General features: G+C 41.5%; 1 long non-coding RNA gene across 1 annotated transcript; it reads left to right on the top strand.

Annotated features, from left to right (window-relative positions):
* The first annotated feature begins 907 nt into the window (after nt 1-907).
* LOC113224430 lies at nt 908-3,351 on the top strand. Its single transcript, XR_003309172.1, has 3 exons — nt 908-1,939; nt 3,095-3,197; nt 3,279-3,351. It is a non-coding gene; the product is annotated as an uncharacterized LOC113224430 (long non-coding RNA).
* Nucleotides 3,352-7,337: the final 3,986 nt, after the last annotated feature.

The raw sequence follows: 7,337 nt of genomic DNA, 5'->3' as shown, positions 1-7,337 counted from the left end.
TATGAGGGTTAAATGAATAAATATAGAAAACAGAACAATGCCTCGCATATAGCAGGCACTCAAAATGTGAGCTGCTAGTATTTTTATTGTGATTGCTACATATGATGGTTGTGAAAGTCCTGGAGTATCCAACATGGTAAATGATGATTTTCATTTAGATTGTTGTCAGAGGCAACTAAGAGGCAAGATCAGAGGGAAGTCATAAGTCATTCGATGTGATCATGTCATTAGAGAAGCGCAAATCAAAATCACAGTGAGACACGATTTCACACCAGTCAGAATGGTTATTATTAAAAAGCCAAAAAAGAACAGGTGCCGGTGAGGTTGCAAAGAGAAAGAACACTTATGCAGTGTTGGTGGGAGTGTAAATTAGTTCAGCCATTGTGGAAAACACTAGCAATTCCTCAAAGACTTAAAAACAGAACTCCCATTTGACCCAGTAATGAGATTCTATATACCCAAAGGATTATACATTGTTCTGTTATGCAGACACATGCACATGTATGTTCATTGCAGCACTATACACAATAGCAAAGACATAGAATCAACCTAAATGCCCATCAACAGTAGACTGGATAAAGAAAATGGGGTACATATACACCATGGAATACTATGCAGCCATAAAAAATAATGAGATCACGTCCTTTGCAGGAACATGGATGGAGCTGGAAGCCATTATCCATAGCAAACTATGCAGGAGCAGAAAACCGAACACCACATGGTCTCACTTAGTGGGAGCTAAATGATGAGAACACATGGGCACCTAGAAGAGAACAATAGACACTACACCTAAGGGTGGAGGTTGGAAGGAGGGAGAGGATCAGGAAAAACAATAAATAGGTACTAGGCTTAGTACCTGGGTGACAAAATAATGTGTACAACAAACCCCCGTAACACATAACAAAATAATCTATATGACAAACCTGTGCACGTACCCCTAAAGTTGAAATAGAAGTTAAAAACAAAACACAAAAAACACGATCCGGAGTTCTTTCAAGGGCAACAATCCAGTTTAATTGGTCAAGTTCTAATGGTAAGCACCACATCGTTTTCTGCTTGTTTCTTGATCTGGCCACCTGCTCGGCTTGTGATGGAGGGTGTGCATTCTCCAGGTAGTGTAAGAGTACCCATCCTTTATGAAGCATGTCTATGGTTGGGTCATCTAACTGTGTTTATTTTATTGGATCCATACAGTCCAGTAAGGCAGGTCCTACCTCTAAGGATCAAGAACAAGATGTCAGAGGAAGAGGTAGGAAAATACACCATAGTGGAGATCTGTGCCAAGAAGATTCATGAGAAGAGGTTTCTGCACCAGCCTAGGAAAGTTGAGATGAGTGCCCTTAGGTGATCCTGTGCAAGGCAGGCACCGCCTTGGGATGTCAATCATGGGAAGCCGCCCTAGCCACAGAAACATTTTGTCAGATTTCCAACAGGGCTATGGCAACCGAGGGCATAGTCTGTAGGCAATGGACATGGCATTCGACTCGGTATTGTTTCATTTATGATACAAGGGCACGTTTTCCAGTAAGTTCTGTTTTGAGAGAGTAAGCGAGAAAGGACAGATCTCCTAGTTGACTGGCTTCGGAGCAGATGGGACACAGCAGCTTCTGAAAGCCTCCTTGTTCTCCTGCAAATAAATTGCTCAGATGCATATATTTAGGGAAACAATTCATCAATGAAAATGACAAAACCATCTGGCTCTAGAGACTAAAAAAATTTTAGACATTGTAAACATTTACGTTCTGATGAAGAGTATGTGTCTAGGTTTTATTTCAAGGAGTTGATGAGTTTGGTTTGTAGTTTGCTTTTAGGGATTTTTTAACCTGGCCCTGCTAATCGAGGAAGGTACTATAATCCCACACCATATCTTGGATTTCTTGGAAATTGACTCAACTCTCCATTCTAATAACATCTCCATTCTCCAGGAACTGTATGAAAGGTGAGCTCAGAGCCTCTAGAACTGTGGAATCTGAGGAACCCAAGTAGATGATGTTTGCTTCTTGGTTAAAGTTAGCTTTACCCTTATTTTGTAATGTAAATTGTATTTAAAAAACAAACAAAAACAAAATGCAGGGCAATGTGGCCCATACTTGTAATCCCAGCACTGTGGGAGGTTGAGGCGGGTAGATCACTTGAGGTCAAGAGTTCAAGACCAGCCTGACCAACATGATGGAACCTCATCTCTACTAAAGGAACAAAAAAAAAGAGAGAGAGAGAAAAGAAAGGAAAAGCCCAGGGTTTGCTTCTACTAGAAAACATTCAGCCAGATCCGAGTGTATTTCTCTTTTCTAATATCTGAAGTTTAAGATATAGAAGGCACTTGATCTGAAGTTTAAGGGCTGACCAAAAATTTCCACGAGAATGTAAAGAATAACAATCTGATTAGCCCATGCTTGTCTCTTGTTTGTTTTGAGACAGGGCCTCACTCTGTCACTCAGGCTGGAGTGCAATTGTGCGATCTCAGCTCACTGCAACCTCCACTTCTTGGGTTCAAGTGATTCTCATGCCTCAGCCTCCTGAGTAGCTGGGATTACAGGCGTGCACCATCACACCAGGCTAATTTTTGTGTTTTTAATAGAGACAGGGTTTCGCCATATTGGCCAGGCTGATCTCGAACTCCGGGCCTCAAGTGATTCACCTGCCTCGGCCACCCAAAGTGCTGGGATTACAGGTGTGAGCCACCAGGCCTGGCCTAATTAGCTGATGCTTTTCTGAAAGATAAGGAGGCATTCCTACATCTGCACTTTAAAGAGAAATACTGTTCAAGCAGGTCCTGTGCTTCAGCGTCTTGCTTGACTTTTATTTTATTTATTTTTAAATTTTTGCTGTCACCACAGCAGAACAGGCTTGTCTCTTAATTAAGGACAAAACTGACCTTTTTCTAAACTTCTTACTGGGCTTCTAGAATGTTAGATCAGGCCAAACCACTTATTTGGCCACTGGCTTTCTTTCTTTGTCTCTCATCTTTGTCAGTTGAGTGTGCTCATCTGTCCAAAAGCAGAAGAATATAGGTTTTTGGATCTGAAAATACCAGTCCTGGGTCATGCCACCAAAGTTGGCTGACACGTCAAGATGCCCTGGGCTTTGTCTGCAGGTGCTGGAGCCACAGTAATGAGGAGTCCTTCAGCCCCTGCTCCTTGGCCTGGCTTTACCTGCACTTGTGGTTTCTCTGGGGTGCTGTCCTGCACTCAGTCCTGGTAGGTTTCATCTCCCACCGGCCCCACCCTTGTGGCCCCTGGCCTTTGCCAGTCACTAATGCGTGCTTCTGATGTTTGCAGATCTACTTTCAGGGAAACTTTCTGCTGTCCATATTGATCGCCTGGACTGTGCAGTATTTCCAGTCTGTCTCAGGTAAAGATTTATAAAAAGCAAAAGCAATATATAAAAAAAGCAGGAATTTTTTTTTGTTTTTTTTTTTTGGTCTACCAGAAAAATTGTGTTCTCCCTCCTGGTGCCGTTCATCATGCTATCTCCTATCCTTAGGGTCATCTTCACAGGGTGGGAATCCTTCTAGAGGTATATGAAATTCCTGGCTGTTGGGAGGCCACAAAATTACTATTGTATTTTTCAAAATAAGGCTTTTATTTTTTATTTTATTTATTTTGAGATGGAGTCTCATTCTGTCACCCAGGCTGGAGTGCAGTGGTGTGATCTCAGCTCACTGCAACCTCTGCCCTCTGGGTTCAAGCAATTCTCCTGCCTCACCCTCCCGAGTAGCTGGGATTACAGGCATGCACCACCACTTCCGGCTAATTTTTGTATTTTTAGTAGAGACAGGATTTCACCATGTTGACCAGGCTGGTCCCGAATTCCTGACCTCAGGTGATCTGGCTGCCTTGGCCTCCCAAAGTGCTGGGATTACAGGCATGGGCTACCACATCAACCCTCAAAATAAGGATTTTCTTTAAAAAGCTTAAGAAATTGACCTAATACAACTTCTTCCATTGAAAATACATCTGTCAGAATTCTGCCTCTGGGTGACTGGCCTGAAAACACAGCACCAAATCCCCTGGCAGCATGAAGTCTTCCCTTCCATTTCAGTCAAGCAATCAAATGTGTAAGAGGATAAACAAACACTCATAATGAATAAAAATCGTCAGCCACACGGACTCAAGAGGGAGGGACTGAGCAGGAATCGTAAAGTGGGCATTTAGTTGAACATGGTTTCCACTAATCATTGTTATTTTTCTGAGCTAGTATAGAATAGCAGTTAAGGACAAGCAAGCCTTACTTGCTTCTATTTGGGCTTAGAGTCCAGGCTTGGCTACTCATTAGCTGTATGACTTATGACAAGTTATTTAACCTTTCTGATCCCCAAATTTCTCATCAATACACTGAGGTTATGAGAGTAGCTACTTTCCAGGAACATAAAATAAAAAAAAAATTAAGTGAAAAAAAAATACAAATAAGACACTTACCAAAATGACAACTGTAGTTAAACATTAGCTGTTATATTTATCTGGCATATAAAACCTTCCCAATAAATGTTAGCTCTTACATTTATCTCCTCTATTAAACCATAAGCTGAGTAAGAGGAAGGCCCCTGTCGTGTCATTTGCGATAACTCATGCATAGTTGGTACTCACAGCCACAGACGTCTCTGGTCTCTCAAGAGAAAGAAAACTGATATTTTACCATCTTGGATGGCTACAAAAGGATATAATAACCCATGGAGACAAACAGAGACATTTGCAAATGTATAGATTAGGACTGGACATGGCATTGTAACATTTGCGTAGCTGTTATTTGTGCAGCAGATAAAGAAAAGTGAAAGGGGTGTACGTCACTGTCTCTTCCATGGTGAGAAGGAAGTCACTGTTGCAAGGAGCTAGTGTGAAATCATTTCTCTCTGATTTACCTGAGGAGGTTAACAGGGACCCATCAAAACCTTACAGGCTTGATGCCCCATAGTCTGCCGGTTAATAAACTTCACTCATGCAAATTCTGTCCTGTCCCTAAATTTGTTGCCTGGTATAGTCATTTATTTTGCATCTTGTCAGTGTCTTCCATTTCAAATTATCTTTGTCATTTTTACTCTGTAGAAATATTGTGATGATTATTACAAATGCAATTCCATTAGAGGAACTGAAATTTGTCTTTATGATTTTATGCCAGCTGGTAGCCATGAAAATTCATGGGCGGGTGGAATTGCTTTGATCATAAATCATCTCTTTTTTCTGTCTCCATGCCTTCATTATTAGTCTCTTCACATTCTTGTCTCCGTGTCTCTCTTGTCCTGTGATGTTTTGCTTTTCCTATATCCCCATAGTTCTTTCATACATTTTCATCGTTTTTCTCAAACTTTTTCAATTGCCTTCTCCAGCACATACCTACTTCTTGCTTGACTAGTCTAAAGAAGGCTATGTTTGGATAGGATCATAAAAATTATTTAATTCTATGCCCTTTATTTTACAGATGAGGAAACTGAGGCAGAGAGGTGAAGTAGCTTTCCCAAATAAGGAAATAAAGACCAGGAGGCCAAGCACAGTGACTCACTCCTATAATTCCAACAGTTTGACAGGCCCAGGAGGGAGGATCACTTGAGCTCAGGAGTTTGAGACCAACCTGGGCAACATAGTGAGACTCTGTCTCTAAAATAAAATAAAATAAAAATTATCCAGATGTGGTTGCACATGCCTGCAGTCCCAGCTACTGGGGAGGCTGAGGCAGGAGAATCTTTTGCACCCAGGAGTTCAAGGCTGCAGTGAGCTATGATCACACCATGGAACTCCAGCCTAGGCAACAGAATGAGACCCAGTCTCTAAAAAAGTGGAAGAAAAAAAAAGATTAAGAATGGATATAGGGCAGCAGAAGTTCAAACTTATTTTTAGAATCACAGTACTTTAAAACAGTGATTGTCATCTGTCTCAAACCCATTGTCTCTCACATAGGAAATATTTTGTAATGAATTTTTTAGTACCTTGAAATGAAATTCGTGATAATTAACCCATCTACACACATTTAAAATAATCAATATAGGGCCCTAACAGCAATATAAAGGGGAAATAAAAATAAACTAATTTTAATAAAATAATATTGATTTCAATAAGTACATTCTAGCCCAGTGCTTCTTAATTTTAACGTGCATATGAATCATCCAGGGTTCTTATTAAATGCAGATTCTGGTTCAGTAAGTTTTCGTTCAGTAGATAAGCCCTGAGATTTGGCATTTCTAGCAAACTCCTAGATGGTGCCTACACTACTGTTTAGTAAAAGCATACTTTGAGCAGTAAGGGCTGAAAAGTATAAAGAAAAAGAAAAAGAAAAAAATTCCACACATTTCCAGAATGTGCCCCCACAGTGGTGTCTGCCAGCCCTGTTAGAACTAATGTTAAGAGTTGAAATACGGGACGGGTATGGTGGTTCACTCCTGTAATCTCAGTACTTTGGGAGTTCGAGATGGCTGGATCACCTGAGGTCAGGAGTTCGAGACCAGCCTGGCTAACATGGCGAAAACCCTATCTCTACTAAAAATACAAAAATTTGCTGGGCATCATGGCACATGCCTATAATCCCACCTACTTGGGAAGCCAAGGCATGAGAATTGCTTGAACCCCGGAGATGGAGGTTGCAGTGAGCCGAGATTGCATCACCACACTCCAGCCTGGGCAACAGAATGAGACCCTGTCTCAAAAAAAAAAAAAAAAAATGTTGTAGTACATTATTTTTGCATTTTAAAAAGTCCTCATGAGAGTGCAAATTTGTCAATAATTTTTGTGTTTATTTATTTTATATATTTTTGAGATTGAGTTTCACTTTTGTTACCCAGGCTGGGGTCTAATGGAACGATTTTGGCTCACCACAACCTCCGCTTTCTGGGTTCAAGCAATTCTCCTGCCTCAGCCTCCCAAGTAGCTGGGAATACAGGCGTGTGCCACCATGCCTGGCTAATTTTGTATTTTTAGTAGCTGGTCTCGAACTCCCAGCCTCAGGTGATCTACCCACCTCAGCCTCCCAAAGTGCTGGGATTACAGGTGTGAGCCACCACACCTGACCTTATTTATTTATTTATTTATTTATTTATTTATGTTGAGACGGAGTCTCACTGTTGCCTAGGCTGGAGTACAGTGGTACAGTCTTGGCTCACTGCAACCTCCACCTCTCGGACTCAGGTGATTCTCCTGCCTCAGCTGACTGAGTAGATGGAATTACAGGTGCGTGCCACCACCCCCAGCTGATTTTTGTACTTTTAGTAGAGACGGGGTTTCGGGGTTTCGTCATGTTGGCCAGGCAGGTCTCGAACTCCTGACCTCAAGTGATCTACTTGCCTTGGACTCCCAAAGTGCTGGGATTACAGGCATAAGCCACTGCGCGTGGCCTGTCAATACTTTTTAAGT

This window comes from Piliocolobus tephrosceles, unplaced genomic scaffold (assembly GCF_002776525.5).
Source record: "Piliocolobus tephrosceles isolate RC106 unplaced genomic scaffold, ASM277652v3 unscaffolded_44737, whole genome shotgun sequence".
Lineage (NCBI taxonomy): Eukaryota > Metazoa > Chordata > Mammalia > Primates > Cercopithecidae > Piliocolobus > Piliocolobus tephrosceles.
Note: the sequence above shows the minus strand (reverse complement) of the source record. Positions and strands in the feature narration are given on the sequence as shown.